At 38.1% G+C, this 17306-nt stretch overlaps 1 protein-coding gene and 1 long non-coding RNA gene across 2 annotated transcripts in view; one reads left to right on the top strand and one right to left on the bottom strand.

The window, feature by feature from the left end:
• Positions 1–17306, bottom strand: part of gba1 (glucosylceramidase beta 1) — an 89104-nt gene that overhangs the window by 45054 nt on the left and 26744 nt on the right. The gene's annotated exons all lie outside the window — the stretch shown is intronic.
• Positions 2606–4987, top strand: LOC145547710 (uncharacterized). The gene is made up of 3 exons (XR_014084010.1): positions 2606–2927; positions 3887–4148; positions 4294–4987. It is a non-coding gene; the product is annotated as an uncharacterized LOC145547710 (long non-coding RNA).

The raw sequence follows: 17306 nt of genomic DNA on the forward strand, positions 1-17306 counted from the left end.
GAGGATCACGTCACCAATGACTAGCTGAGCCAATCAGGTCCAAGTGACGCACAGGCCTTATTACGTACAGTATTTGAATGTACAATTTAATTTTTTTTAAATGTAAAATTCTCTTTACATCCTGCATTGTGATGCTTGAACATTAAGAAAGGATAACCTATCTTTAATAGCTTTTGTTTTGGTTTTGTTTGTTTTTTGTTTGTTTTTAAAGCATTTACCTGCAAGACAAAGAAAATGATTAGTGACCAAATGATGGCAGAAGTCCTACATTCAAGGACTCTGTTTCAGGCGGTCATTGACGTCAATCTGTGACGTGGGATTCAGGTTTTGAGTTTGCCATTCGAGGATCACGTCACCAATGACTAGCTCAGCCAATCAGGTCCAAGTGACGCACAGGCCTTATTACGTACAGTATTTGAATGTACAATTTAATTTTTTTTAAATGTAAAATTCTCTTTACATCCTGCATTGTGATGCTTGAACATTAAGAAAGGATAACCTATCTTTAATGACTTTTGTTTTGGGTTTTTTTTTGTTTTTTTGTTTGTTTTTTAAAGTATTTACCTGCAAGACAAAGAAAATGATTAGTGACCAAATGATGGCAGAAGACCTACATTCAAGGACTCTGTTTCAGGCGGTCATTGACGTCAGTCTGTGACGTGGGATTCGGGTTTTGATTTTGCCATTCGAGGATCACGTCACCAAAGACCAGCTGAGCCAATCAGGTCCAAGTGACGCACAGACCTTATTACGTACAGTATTTGAATGTAGGATTTCATTTTTTAGTCTTAAAGTTTAATTATTAGTTGTGCGGCAAAGCTAAATATGTATGAGGGCCGCACTGGAATAACTCGGGGAATTGTAAACTGTCCGACGCGTGCTTCAAATAAGTCCAGGCCGCTTCTTTGTTGTTACAATCATCAATTTATTCCACTTTGTCTTATTTCAAATCTTACACTGACTGACCAGGCCAAACCATCCAATAGTGCCAACAATAAACGGCATTAAACACGGTCAACAGAAATTATGACCACCCGGTGCACCCACTTCCTCAAACATAAGAAAGCCAGCACGCCAGTATGGCTCCCATTCATACCTTCAGTGACAGCCACGCCCACCTCGACACACCCACCACCCAAGTGTCAAAAGCCTGCGCTCCCGTCACCTCAATAATCATTCATTTCATTCATATGGCTCTTACAATTATGATCAGAATAACGCATTTCAATTAAAATAAGTCATTAACAGATTATACAATGAAATTATACACTATATAAGTGGTTAATAATACTTATCGTTCTGTTTTGAAGTTATAAATGTTGTTTTTTGTAAGTATACAAGAAGAAAGTCAGATAGCTTGTCCTCTCATGTTATTTTCAGGTACTACAACGTAGTAAGTTTTTTGTTATTCGAAACGAAACTTTATTAAACGGTAGAAATAGACACCGTTGGTGTCCGTTAGTGTAAATTACTGTTGAAATCTTTCATGTATGGTTGCATTGCCGGTATGTATTAACTTTGTAACATTGATTCTGTCTAGCGATAGCGCTCTAATGTGTTGATTTAAGGTAGAGTATGTTTGTTATGTTAATTAGATGCGAGGTTATAGCGAGGTTATCAGGTGCGCAATTGGTAGCCTAGATGTACGCATATAGATGTGATGATCACATCACATCTATATGAAATTGAATGTAGTGTATTTTATGCTGCATATGATCACATATTTACTGTATTTTTGTCTTGATTTCAGTTTTACCCTTTTAATTGTCATTAAACCTGCTGAGAACATCCTTCGATCTTCAGAGTCGTGACGTGAGAAAGGTGTTAGAAAGCCTTTGCATCAGACATGCACCAGCAACGGCACACTTATATATTGTTTAAAATTAATATACATTATATAAGTATAATCATATATACTGCACACATCCTCCTTTTTATGCAGGCCTTTAAATAAAGATCTGGACTAAAAATTCTCTTTTCATCCTGCATTGTGATGCTCGACCATTAAAGGATAACCTATCTTTAATGGCTTCTGTTTTGTTTATTGTTTGTTTGTTTTTTAAAGTATTTACCTGCAAGACAAAGAAAATGATTAGTGACCAAATGATGGCAGAAGTCCTACATTCAAGGACTCTGTTTCAGGCGGTCATTGACGTCAATCTGTGACGTGGGATTCGGGTTTTGAGTTTGCCATTCGAGGATCACGTCACCAATGACTAGCTGAGCCAATCAGGTCCAAGTGACGCACAGGCCTTATTACGTACAGTATTTGAATGTACAATTTAATTTTTTTTAAATGTAAAATTCTCTTTACATCCTGCATTGTGATGCTTGAACATTAAGAAAGGATAACCTATCTTTAATGACTTTTGTTTTGGTTTTGTTTGTTTTTTTGTTTGTTTTTTAAAGTATTTACCTGCAAGACAAAGAAAATGATTAGTGACCAAATGATGGCAGAAGTCCTACATTCAAGGACTCTGTTTCAGGCGGTCATTGACGTCAATCTGTGACGTGGGATTCGGGTTTTGAGTTTGCCATTCGAGGATCACGTCACCAATGACTAGCTCAGCCAATCAGGTCCAAGTGACGCACAGGCCTTATTACACTGGAAAAAGTGTAGCACAGAGTTGTTCATTCAAGCTAATAACTACCATTGAATACAATGTAAAATAATGGACTTGGTTGTGAAAGTCTATTTTTTTGCATTCTGAGGTGTCAATTTTGATTCAGACTGAATTAATAACACTTCTCAAGGGAAGAAAGCAAATATTTTGGTTCCTCTCAAAACATGCTGAAAGGAAATGATGTCATATTTTGAGTCACGTGAGAAGAAGTTGGGGAGAAGTGCTTGGAGAGCTTCGTCGGTTTCGGCATGGGGAAGAAGGAATGATTAACGTCCGAGCACGTCGTCAAAGAATAAACCTGCGGTAAGTACTAAACTAAGCTGATGTAAACGTGTCTTAACAAGCCTACAATTGTATTAATGCAAAAGACTGAGTTAATGTCACCTGGTTAGCAAGCTGAAAGTCCCGCCTAAATGTGGGTATCCCAGTAAACGCTTTCTTTTTCGCTGGGTTAAATGTGGTGTAATTTCTGAACTTACACGTATTTCACGAGAAATATAACTATGTGTACATTGTTCGGTTGTAGCTGGAATTAATCAAGGTAGGCATAATTCGTTACCAATCAATAGCTTCCACCACGGTTAGCTCGGCTACACGGTGAACTTGACTAGCTTAACCCATGTAAAGCCATGTTAGCAATTAGTTAGTCTAGTGTGTTTATACCACTATGATTGTAAAGTCCCAGTTTGTTAATGGTAGCGAGGCCCGTTGAAAATGAATGGTGTTTTGTGCATGCATTATACTTGTATGGTATGGTCGGTGATGTTTCCCAGTGTTCGCCATGCTGGTTTGTCCAACTGTTAAAACGGTTTCACAGGAAATGCTCTCGGTAAGCGAATCTCCTTGTTAAGCCTTAAACTTTTGTTCGGCTCTACAACTGGTTTTCATGCATTTTGTTCACGACACTGCCCCATTTACTGTAGGTTAAGAACTTCATTTTCCGAATGCATTGTGTTTTCAGAGATATGTCATGGCATGCTGGCAGGTATCTTATGAAGTGTGATTTCAAACAAATACATAGACTAACCTTGAGGGGCTGACATACTGTGACAATGGACTAACAGACAGGGGCACTTGTACTGATAGAAAAGGGGTGCATACGCATTGTTTTATATTAGATTAACTTAAAGGGGCACTGACGCACCTTACTTATTACAACTCAAAGCTTTCATCTCATCTGTATGTTGACACAAGGTGGTTGTGAATGTGAATTAATAATTTCTCTTTCCTTCTGTCTTTCGTTTTATTCTCCTGCCACCCAGGTTTTGACTCCAGCTTCCTGAACGTCACTGACTGTCAGGGCATCTACATCAACAACTCGAGGTCCAACTTTGCAATATGGCGACTCCCGTCCGACTCCTCATCTTGTTGGGTGACGAAAGCGCTGAGAGGATGAAATTATCAAGGGTGCCGTTTTGATTGTCCCTAAAGGGTGCTGATGCAGATTTCCGAAGGGAGTGAATCCTCAAAGCTCTCATCATCTACCTGGGAGAACGTGTTGAGGACCTTCTAAAGGAATACATGGTATGTCCAGATATTTTCTGTCACAATGATGATTCAACTTTATTCATCACGGGAGACCACCTATGCCATTATACAGTATATAGTGATTAATGAGGTGTGCCAGACTGCAGTTGTTCAGTTGCATATTTCGTATATTTTGCCTCAGGTCTCCCAGAAAGATCAAGCCGAGCTGGAGAGGACCATCATGGCAGTCTTTGTCTTCAGAGAGAATTCAAGCCTTCTACAGCAGCCCCAAGACGTTGGGATTGTCATTGATGGTGTGGAAGTCCTCAATGAGTTGCCTTCTCTTGCAGCTGGAGTGGCAATGCTCTTTGGACTTTGCTATGCTCTTAGCATGGAGTATCCACAGGGTTTCAGGTTCACCTTTGAGGCCCTTCAGAAGATCCTGATGGAGCTTGGTTCCAACAAGATGACTTCCAAGATTCGCAAACTCAGTGGTGAACTCAAAACTGCACAGTAGTGTATATTTGTGTGTGCTTAATGTGTGCATGTAGTTGCCACTGGCATCTATTTAAGAGGTAGACCACCTCACAGCACTTTGTTATACAGGCTCACGGGGTCACTTTCATGGAGTGCTTTTGTTGGAATTTTAGTTCTTTGATGATGTTTACAGATGCAACATTCCTTCAAGTTCAGATGTGTTTGAACAGTACAACAACAGTGAATGCTTTCTGTCCATTTAATTTAGCTTGATAGGCCATATTGTCTTTATTTCATTTCTCTGATGTAGAGCAACAATGACATGTTTATATTTGTTTGTCTGAAAATGCAACTTTTTTTGTCCTTTTTTACTTGAGGAATAAATGGCTTAGAAAAAAACTGTTGCTGGAGTGTGTTAAGTGTGATGTGAGGGATGCAAATTGTTTATGAAACCAAGTTTATGAAATATTTAAAAAAAGAATTTCATGGTGCCAATGAATTAATTAATGCACTATATATATTTGATGGGTTCAATTTAAATATATTAGTTTGGTTCCAAAACTAAAATTTAAATAATTTAACTTGGATAAAGGTGAAGAATTAATATTGGGTCAAGTAAATTAATATGATTTGAGTCAATATTAAATAGTCATGTTGTACCAAACCACTTTATTTAGATTCTGTGAAGTCAAATATATTAGATGCAACAAATGGACATCAATTTTTTTAATTTAAGCTGGGCCACACTTTTTCCAGTGTACGTACAGTATTTGAATGTACAATTTAATTTTTTTTAAATGTAAAATTCTCTTTACATCCTGCATTGTGATGCTTGAACATTAAGAAAGGATAACCTATCTTTAATGACTTTGTTTTGTTTGTTTTTGTTTTTTGTTTGTTTTTTAAAGTATTACCTGCAAGACAAAGAAAATGATTAGTGACCAAATGATGGCAGAAGACCTACATTCAAGGACTCTGTTTCAGGCGGTCATTGACGTCAGTCTGTGACGTGGGATTCGGGTTTTGAGTTTGCCATTCGAGGATCACGTCACCAAAGACCAGCTGAGCCAATCAGGTCCAAGTGACGCACAGACCTTATTACGTACAGTATTTGAATGTAGGATTTCATTTTTTAGTCTTAAAGTTTAATTATTAGTTGTGCGGCAAAGCTAAATATGTATGAGGGCCGCACTGGAATAACTCGGGGAATTGTAAACTGTCCGACGCGTGCTTCAAATAAGTCCAGGCCGCTTCTTTGTTGTTACAATCATCAATTTATTCCACTTTGTCTTATTTCAAATCTTACACTGACTGACCAGGCCAAACCATCCAATAGTGCCAACAATAAACGGCATTAAACACGGTCAACAGAAATTATGACCACCCGGTGCACCCACTTCCTCAAACATAAGAAAGCCAGCACGCCAGTATGGCTCCCATTCATACCTTCAGTGACAGCCACGCCCACCTCGACACACCCACCACCCAAGTGTCAAAAGCCTGCGCTCCCGTCACCTCAATAATCATTCATTTCATTCATATGGCTCTTACAATTATGATCAGAATAACGCATTTCAATTAAAATAAGTCATTAACAGATTATACAATGAAATTATACACTATATAAGTGGTTAATAATACTTATCGTTCTGTTTTGAAGTTATAAATGTTGTTTTTTGTAAGTATACAAGAAGAAAGTCAGATAGCTTGTCCTCTCATGTTATTTTCAGGTACTACAACGTAGTAAGTTTTTTGTTATTCGAAACGAAACTTTATTAAACGGTAGAAATAGACACCGTTGGTGTCCGTTAGTGTAAATTACTGTTGAAATCTTTCATGTATGGTTGCATTGCCGGTATGTATTAACTTTGTAACATTGATTCTGTCTAGCGATAGCGCTCTAATGTGTTGTTTTAAGGTAGAGTATGTTTGTTATGTTAATTAGATGCGAGGTTATAGCGAGGTTATCAGGTGCGCAATTGGTAGCCTAGATGTACGCATATAGATGTGATAATCACATCACATCTATATGAAATTGAATGTAGTGTATTTTATGCTGCATATGATCACATATTTACTGTATTTTTTGTCTTGATTTCAGTTTTACCCTTTTAATTGTCATTAAACCTGCTGAGAACATCCTTCGATCTTCAGAGTCGTGACGTGAGAAAGGTGTTAGAAAGCCTTTGCATCAGACATGCACCAGCAACGGCACACTTATATATTGTTTAAAATTAATATACATTATATAAGTATAATCATATATACTGCACACATCCTCCTTTTTATGCAGGCCTTTAAATAAAGATCTGGACTAAAAATTCTCTTTCATCCTGCATTGTGATGCTCGACCATTAAAGGATAACCTATCTTTAATGGCTTCTGTTTTGTTTTTGTTTGTTTGTTTTTTAAGTATTTACCTGCAAGACAAAGAAAATGATTAGTGACCAAATGATGGCAGAAGTCCTACATTCAAGGACTCTGTTTCAGGCGGTCATTGACGTCAATCTGTGACGTGGGATTCGGGTTTTGAGTTTGCCTGCTCTTACAGGCCCAGTCTTTCTCTGCTGCCCCCTCTCTTCCTAGGGGGCAGTAGAGAACAACATGTAGGCGCTGGGAGGAAGAAGAGCGAGAAAAGTGTCCGGTTGTTGTGGGGAGCGCAGTGTGTTAGTTTTAGGGAAGTTAGCTGTTCGTTGTACTTGTTCAAAAGAGGAATAAAGTTCTTAAAGCATTCATCTGCCTCCTCCTTGCTTTTTCCCGCCAGGGGAGCAGAAACGATAGGAGCTTGTTAACAGCGAACGAGCCGAAATGGAGACCAGCCCGTTTAAACCAGCCTCTGATTGGACTCTGAGCCTTTCAGAGTCCACACATCCGCCTTTCATACACGTCCAAAGACCCGGACTAAAAATTCTCTTTTCATCCCGCATTGTGATGCTCGTAAATTAAGGAAGGATAACCTATCCTTAATGGCTTTTGTTTTTACGAGCATTTACCTGCGATCCAAGAAATTATTAGTGACCAAATGATAACAGAAGTCCTACATTCAAGGACTCTGCATCAGGCGGTCATTGACGTCAATCTGTGTCGTGTGATTCGAGGTCTGAGGTTGAAATCCGAGGATCACGTCACCAAAGAACAGCTGAGCCAATCAGGTCCAAGTGACGCACAGACCTTATTACGTACAGTATTTGAATGTACATTTAATTTTTTAAATGTAAAATTCTCTTTACATCCTGCATTGTGATGCTTGAACATTAAGGAAGGATAACCTATCTTTAATGACTTTTGTTTTGGTTTTTTTTTGTTTTTTTGTTTGTTTTTTAAAGTATTTACCTGCAAGACAAAGAAAATGATTAGTGACCAAATGATGGCAGAAGTCCTACATTCAAGGACTCTGTTTCAGGCGGTCATTGACGTCAATCTGTGACGTGGGATTCGGGATTTGAGTTTGCCATTCGAGGATCACGTCACCAAAGACCAGCTGAGCCAATCAGGTCCAAGTGACGCGCAGACCTTCTTACGTACAGTATTTGAATGTACAATTTCATTTTGTTAATGTAAAATTCTCTTTTCATCCTGCATTGTGATGCTCGACCATTAAGAAAGGATACCTATCTTTAATGACTTTTGTTTTGGTTTTTTTTTGTTTTTTGTTTGTTTTTTAAAGTATTTACCTGCAAGACAAAGAAATGATTAGTGACCAAATGATGGCAGAAGTCCTACATTCAAGGACTCTGTTTCAGGCGGTCATTGACGTCAATCTGTGACGTGGGATTCGGGTTTTGAGTTTGCCATTCGAGGATCACGTCACCAATGACTAGCTCAGCCAATCAGTCCAAGTGACGCACAGGCCTTATTACGTACAGTATTTGAATGTACAATTTAATTTTTTTAAATGTAAAATTCTCTTTACATCCTGCATTGTGATGCTTGAACATTAAGAAAGGATAACCTATCTTTAATGACTTTTGTTTTGGGTTTTTTTTGTTTTTTTGTTTGTTTTTAAAGTATTTACCTGCAAGACAAAGAAAATGATTAGTGACCAAATGATGGCAGAAGACCTACATTCAAGGACTCTGTTTCAGGCGGTCATTGACGTCAATCTGTGACGTGGGATTCGGGTTTTGAGTTTGCCATTCGAGGATCACGTCACCAATGACTAGCTCAGCCAATCAGGTCCAAGTGACGCACAGACCTTATTACGTACAGTATTTGAATGTACAATTAATTTTGTTAATGTAAAATTCTCTTTACATCCTGCATTGTGATGCTTGAACATTAAGAAAGGATAACCTATCTTAATGACTTTTGTTTTGGTTTTTTTTTGTTTTTTTGTTTGTTTTTTAAAGTATTTACCTGCAAGACAAAGAAATGATTAGTGACCAAATGATGGCAGAAGTCCTACATTCAAGGACTCTGTTTCAGGCGGTCATTGACGTCAGTCTGTGACGTGGGATTCGGGTTTTGAGTTTGCCATTCGAGGATCACGTCACCAAAGACCAGCTGAGCCAATCAGGTCCAAGTGACGCACAGACCTTATTACGTACAGTATTTGAATGTACAATTTCATTTTGTTAATGTAAAATTCTCTTTCATCCTGCATTGTGATGCTTGAACATTAAGAAAGGATAACCTATCTTTAATGACTTTTGTTTTGGGTTTTTTTTGTTTTTTGTTGTTTTTTAAAGTATTTACCTGCAAGACAAAGAAATGATTAGTGACCAAATGATGGCAGAAGACCTACATTCAAGGACTCTGTTTCAGGCGGTCATTGACGTCAGTCTGTGACGTGGGATTCGGGTTTGAGTTTGCCATTCGAGGATCACGTCACCAAAGACCAGCTGAGCCAATCAGGTCCAAGTGACGCACAGACCTTATTACGTACAGTATTTGAATGTAGGATTTCATTTTTTAGTCTTAAAGTTTAATTATTAGTTGTGCGGCAAAGCTAAATATGTATGAGGGCCGCACTGGAATAACTCGGGGAATTGTAAACTGTCCGACGCGTGCTTCAAATAAGTCCAGGCCGCTTCTTTGTTGTTACAATCATCAATTATTCCACTTTGTCTTATTTCAAATCTTACACTGACTGACCAGGCCAAACCATCCAATAGTGCCAACAATAAACGGCATTAAACACGGTCAACAGAATTATGACCACCCGGTGCACCCACTTCCTCAAACATAATAAAGCCAGCACGCCAGTATGGCTCCCATTCATACCTTCAGTGACAGCCACGCCCACCTCGACACACCCACCACCCAAGTGTCAAAAGCCTGCGCTCCCGTCACCTCAATAATCATTCATTTCATTCATATGGCTCTTACAATTATGATCAGAATAACGCATTTCAATTAAAATAAGTCATTAACAGATTATACAATGAATTATACACTATATAAGTGGTTAATAATACTTATCGTTCTGTTTTGAAGTATAAATGTTGTTTTTTGTAAGTATACAAGAAGAAAGTCAGATAGCTTGTCCTCTCATGTTATTTTCAGGTACTACAACGTAGTAAGTTTTTTGTTATTCGAAACGAAACTTTATTAAACGGTAGAAATAGACACCGTTGGTGTCCGTTAGTGTAAATTACTGTTGAAATCTTTCATGTATGGTTGCATTGCCGGTATGTATTAACTTGTAACATTGATTCTGTCTAGCGATAGCGCTCTAATGTGTTGTTTTAAGGTAGAGTATGTTTGTTATGTTAATTAGATGCGAGGTTATAGCGAGGTTATCAGGTGCGCAATTGGTAGCCTAGATGTACGCATATAGATGTGATGATCACATCACATCTATATGAAATTGAATGTAGTGTATTTTATGCTGCATATGATCACATATTTACTGTATTTTTTGTCTTGATTCAGTTTACCCTTTTAATTGTCATTAACCTGCTGAGAACATCCTTCGATCTTCAGAGTCGTGACGTGAGAAAGGTGTTAGAAAGCCTTTGCATCAGACATGCACCAGCAACGGCACACTTATATATTGTTTAAAATTAATATACTTATATAATATAATCATATATACTGCACACATCCTCCTTTTTATGCAGGCCTTTAAATAAAGATCTGGACTAAAATTCTCTTTTCATCCTGCATTGTGATGCTCGACCATTAAAGGATAACCTATCTTTAATGGCTTCTGTTTTGTTTATTGTTTGTTTGTTTTTAAAGTATTTACCTGCAGACAAAGAAAATGATTAGTGACCAAATGATGGCAGAAGTCCTACATTCAAGGACTCTGTTTCAGGCGGTCATTGACGTCAATCTGTGACGTGGGATTCGGGTTTTGAGTTTGCCATTCGAGGATCACGTCACCAATGACTAGCTGAGCCAATCAGGTCCAAGTGACGCACAGGCCTTATTACGTACAGTATTTGAATGTACAATTTAATTTTTTTAAATGTAAAATTCTCTTTACATCCTGCATTGTGATGCTTGAACATTAAGAAAGGATAACCTATCTTTAATGACTTTTGTTTTGGTTTTGTTTGTTTTTTGTTTGTTTTTTAAAGTATTTACCTGCAGACAAAGAAATGATTAGTGACCAAATGATGGCAGAAGACCTAATTCAAGGACTCTGTTTCAGGCGGTCATTGACGTCAATCTGTGACGTGGGATTCGGGTTTTGAGTTTGCCATTCGAGGATCACGTCACCAATGACTAGCTCAGCCAATCAGGTCCAAGTGACGCACAGGCCTTATTACGTACAGTATTTGAATGTACAATTTAATTTTTTTTAAATGTAAAATTCTCTTTACATCCTGCATTGTGATGCTTGAACATTAAGAAAGGATAACCTATCTTTAATGACTTTTGTTTTGTTTGTTTTTTGTTTTTTGTTTGTTTTTAAAGTATTTACCTGCAAGACAAAGAAAATGATTAGTGACCAATGATGGCAGAAGACCTACATTCAAGGACTCTGTTTCAGGCGGTCATTGACGTCAGTCTGTGACGTGGGATTCGGGTTTGAGTTTGCCATTCGAGGATCACGTCACCAAGACCAGCTGAGCCAATCAGGTCCAAGTGACGCACAGACCTTATTACGTACAGTATTTGAATGTAGGATTTCATTTTTTAGTCTTAAAGTTTAATTATTAGTTGTGCGGCAAAGCTAAATATGTATGAGGGCCGCACTGGAATAACTCGGGGAATTGTAAACTGTCCGACGCGTGCTTCAAATAAGTCCAGGCCGCTTCTTTGTTGTTACAATCATCAATTTATTCCACTTTGTCTTATTTCAAATCTACACTGACTGACCAGGCCAAACCATCCAATAGTGCCAACAATAACGGCATTAAACACGGTCAACAGAAATTATGACCACCGGTGCACCCACTTCCTCAAACATAATAAAGCCAGCACGCCAGTATGGCTCCCATTCATACCTTCAGTGACAGCCACGCCCACCTCGACACACCCACCACCCAAGTGTCAAAGCCTGCGCTCCCGTCACCTCAATAATCATTCATTTCATTCATATGGCTCTTACAATTATGATCAGAATAACGCATTTCAATTAAATAAGTCATTAACAGATTATACAATGAAATTATACACTATATAAGTGGTTAATAATACTTATCGTTCTGTTTGAAGTTATAAATGTTGTTTTTGTAAGTATACAAGAAGAAGTCAGATAGCTTGTCCTCTCATGTTATTTTCAGGTACTACAACGTAGTAAGTTTTTTGTTATTCGAAACGAACTTTATTAAACGGTAGAAATAGACACCGTTGGTGTCCGTTAGTGTAAATTACTGTTGAAATCTTTCATGTATGGTTGCATTGCCGGTATGTATTAACTTTGTACATTGATTCTGTCTAGCGATAGCGCTCTAATGTGTTGATTTAAGGTAGAGTATGTTTGTTATGTTAATTAGATGCGAGGTTATAGCGAGGTTATCAGGTGCGCAATGGTAGCCTAGATGTACGCATATAGATGTGATGATCACATCACATCTATATGAAATTGAATGTAGTGTATTTTATGCTGCATATGATCACATATTTACTGTATTTTTTGTCTTGATTTCAGTTTTACCCTTTTAATTGTCATTAAACCTGCTGAGAACATCCTTCGATCTTCAGAGTCGTGACGTGAGAAAGGTGTTAGAAAGCCTTTGCATCAGACATGCACCAGCAACGGCACACTTATATATTGTTTAAAATTAATATACATTATATAAGTATAATCATATATACTGCACACATCCTCTTTTATGCAGGCCTTTAATAAAGATCTGGACTAAAATTCTCTTTCATCCTGCATTGTGATGCTCGACCATTAAAGGATAACCTATCTTTAATGGCTTCTGTTTGTTTTGTTTGTTTGTTTTTAAAGTATTACCTGCAAGACAAAGAAAATGATTAGTGACCAAATGATGGCAGAAGTCCTACATTCAAGGACTCTGTTTCAGGCGGTCATTGACGTCAATCTGTGACGTGGGATTCGGGTTTGAGTTTGCCATTCGAGGATCACGTCACCAATGACTAGCTGAGCCAATCAGGTCCAAGTGACGCACAGGCCTTATTACGTACAGTATTGAATGTACAATTTAATTTTTTTTAAATGTAAAATTCTCTTACATCCTGCATTGTGATGCTTGAACATTAAGAAAGGATAACCTATCTTTAATGACTTTTGTTTGGTTTTGTTTGTTTTTTTGTTTGTTTTTTAAAGTATTTACCTGCAAGACAAAGAAAATGATTAGTGACCAAATGATGGCAGAAGTCCTACATTCAAGGACTCTGTTTCAGGCGGTCATTGACGTCAATCTGTGACGTGGGATCGGGTTTTGAGTTTGCCATTCGAGGATCACGTCACCAATGACTAGCTCAGCCAATCAGGTCCAAGTGACGCACAGGCCTTATTACGTACAGTATTTGAATGTACAATTTAATTTTTTTAAATGTAAAATTCTCTTTACATCCTGCATTGTGATGCTTGAACATTAAGAAGGATAACTATCTTAATGACTTTGTTTGTTTGTTTTTGTTTTTTGTTTGTTTTTAAAGTATTTACCTGCAAGACAAAGAAAATGATTAGTGACCAAATGATGGCAGAAGACCTACATTCAAGGACTCTGTTCAGGCGGTCATTGACGTCAGTCTGTGACGTGGGATTCGGGTTTTGAGTTGCCATTCGAGGATCACGTCACCAAAGACCAGCTGAGCCAATCAGGTCCAAGTGACGCACAGACCTTATTACGTACAGTATTTGAATGTAGGATTTCATTTTTTAGTCTTAAAGTTTAATTATTAGTTGTGCGGCAAAGCTAAATATGTATGAGGGCCGCACTGGAATAACTCGGGGAATTGTAAACTGTCCGACGCGTGCTTCAAATAAGTCCAGGCCGCTTCTTTGTTGTTACAATCATCAATTTATTCCACTTTGTCTTATTTCAAATCTTACACTGACTGACCAGGCCAACCATCCAATAGTGCCAACAATAAACGGCATTAAACACGGTCAACAGAATTATGACCACCCGGTGCACCCACTTCCTCAAACATAAGAAAGCCAGCACGCCAGTATGGCTCCATTCATACCTTCAGTGACAGCCGCCCACCTCGACACACCCACCACCCAAGTGTCAAAAGCCTGCGCTCCGTCACCTCAATAATCATTCATTTCATTTATGGCTCTTACAATTATGATCAGAATAACGCATTTCAATTAAAATAAGTCATTAACAGATTATACAATGAAATTATACACTATATAAGTGGTTAATAATACTTATCGTTCTGTTTTGAAGTATAAATGTTGTTTTTTTTGTAAGTATACAAGAAGAAAGTCAGATAGCTTGTCCTCTCATGTTATTTTCAGGTACTACAACGTAGTAAGTTTTTTGTTATTCGAAACGAAACTTTTATTAAACGTAGAAATAGACACCGTTGGTGTCCGTTAGTGTAAATTACTGTTGAAATCTTTCATGTATGGTTGCATTGCCGGTATGTATTAACTTGTAACATTGATTCTGTCTAGCGATAGCGCTCTAATGTGTTGTTTTAAGGTAGAGTATGTTTGTTATGTTAATTAGATGCGAGGTTATAGCGAGGTTATCAGGTGCGCAATTGGTAGCCTAGATGTACGCATATAGATGTGATATCACATCACATCTATATGAAATTGAATGTAGTGTATTTATGCTGCATATGATCACATATTTACTGTATTTTGTCTTGATTTCAGTTTTACCCTTTTAATTGTCATTAAACCTGCTGAGAACATCCTTCGATCTTCAGAGTCGTGACGTGAGAAAGGTGTTAGAAAGCCTTTGCATCAGACATGCACCAGCAACGGCACACTTATATATTGTTAAAATTAATATACATTATATAAGTATAATCATATATACTGCACACATCCTCCTTTTATGCAGGCCTTTAAATAAAGATCTGGACTAAAAATTCTCTTTTCATCCTGCATTGTGATACTCGTCCATTAACGGATAACCTATCTTTTATGGAGTCTGATTAGTTTTTTGTTCGTTTGTATTTTAAAGTATTTTCTTACAAGACCTAGAAAATGATTAGTGACCAATGATGGCAGAAGTCCTACATTCAAGGACTCTGTTTCAGGCGGTCATTGACGTCAATCTGTGACGTGGGATTCGGGTTTTGAGTTTGCCTGCTCTTACAGGCCCAGTCTTTCTCTGCTGCCCCCTCTCTTCCCTAGGGGGCAGTAGAGAACAACATGTAGGCGCTGGGAGGAAGAAGAGCGAGAAAAGTGTCCGGTTGTTGTGGGGAGCGCAGTGTGTTAGTTTTAGGGAAGTTAGCTGTTCGTTGTACTTGTTCAAAAGAGGAATAAAGTTCTTAAAGCATTCATCTGCCTCCTCCTTGCTTTTCCCGCCAGGGGAGCAGAAACGATAGGAGCTTGTTAACAGCGAACGAGCCGAAATGGAGACCAGCCCGTTTAAAACCAGCCTCTGATTGGACTCTGAGCCTTTCAGAGTCCACACATCCGCCTTTTCATACACGTCCAAAGACCCGGACTAAAATTCTCTTTTCATCCCGCATTGTGATGCTCGTAAATTAAGGAAGGATAACCTATCCTTAATGGCTTTGTTTTTACGAGCATTTACCTGCGATCCAAGAAAATTATTAGTGACCAAATGATAACAGAAGTCCTACATTCAAGGACTCTGCATCAGGCGGTCATTGACGTCAATCTGTGTCGTGTGATTCGAGGTCTGAGGTTGAAATCCGAGGATCACGTCACCAAAGAACAGCTGAGCCAATCAGGTCCAAGTGACGCACAGACCTTATTACGTACAGTATTTGAATGTACAATTTAATTTTTTAAATGTAAATTCTCTTTACATCCTGCATTGTGATGCTTGAACATTAAGGAAGGATAACCTATCTTTAATGACTTTTGTTTTGGTTTTTTTTTGTTTTTTGTTTGTTTTTTAAAGTATTTACCTGCAAGACAAAGAAAATGATTAGTGACCAAATGATGGCAGAAGTCCTACATTCAAGGACTCTGTTTCAGGCGGTCATTGACGTCAATCTGTGACGTGGGATTCGGGATTTGAGTTGCCATTCGAGGATCACGTCACCAAAGACCAGCTGAGCCAATCAGGTCCAAGTGACGCGCAGACCTTCTTACGTACAGTATTTGAATGTACAATTTCATTTTGTTAATGTAAAATTCTCTTTTCATCCTGCATTGTGATGCTCGACCATTAAGAAAGGATAACCTATCTTTAATGACTTTTGTTTGGTTTTTTTTGTTTTTTGTTTGTTTTTTAAAGTATTTACCTGCAAGACAAAGAAAATGATTAGTGACCAAATGATGGCAGAAGTCCTACATTCAAGGACTCTGTTTCAGGCGGTCATTGACGTCAATCTGTGACGTGGGATTCGGGTTTTGAGTTTGCCATTCGAGGATCACGTCACCAATGACTAGCTCAGCCAATCAGGTCCAAGTGACGCACAGGCCTTATTACGTACAGTATTTGAATGTACAATTTAATTTTTTTTAATGTAAAATTCTCTTTACATCCTGCATTGTGATGCTTGAACATTAAGAAAGGATAACCTATCTTTAATGACTTTTGTTTGGGTTTTTTTTGTTTTTTGTTTGTTTTTTAAAGTATTTACCTGCAAGACAAAGAAATGATTAGTGACCAAATGATGGCAGAAGACCTACATTCAAGGACTCTGTTTCAGGCGGTCATTGACGTCAATCTGTGACGTGGGATTCGGGTTTTGAGTTTGCCATTCGAGGATCACGTCACCAATGACTAGCTCAGCCAATCAGGTCCAAGTGACGCACAGACCTTATTACGTACAGTATTTGAATGTACAATTTAATTTTGTTAATGTAAAATTCTCTTTACATCCTGCATTGTGATGCTTGAACATTAAGAAAGGATAACCTATCTTTAATGACTTTTGTTTTGGTTTTTTTTGTTTTTTTGTTTGTTTTTTAAAGTATTTACCTGCAAGACAAAGAAAATGATTAGTGACCAAATGATGGCAGAAGTCCTACATTCAAGGACTCTGTTTCAGGCGGTCATTGACGTCAGTCTGTGACGTGGGATTCGGGTTTTGAGTTTGCCATTCGAGGATCACGTCACCAAAGACCAGCTGAGCCAATCAGGTCCAAGTGACGCACAGACCTTATTACGTACAGTATTTGAATGTACAATTTCATTTTGTTAATGTAAAATTCTCTTTTCATCCTGCATTGTGATGCTTGAACATTAAGAAAGGATAACC

The sequence above is a fragment of the Poecilia reticulata genome, chromosome 16 (assembly GCF_904066995.2).
Source record: "Poecilia reticulata chromosome 16, P_reticulata-male-v2, whole genome shotgun sequence".
In the NCBI taxonomy this organism is placed as follows: domain Eukaryota; kingdom Metazoa; phylum Chordata; class Actinopteri; order Cyprinodontiformes; family Poeciliidae; genus Poecilia; species Poecilia reticulata.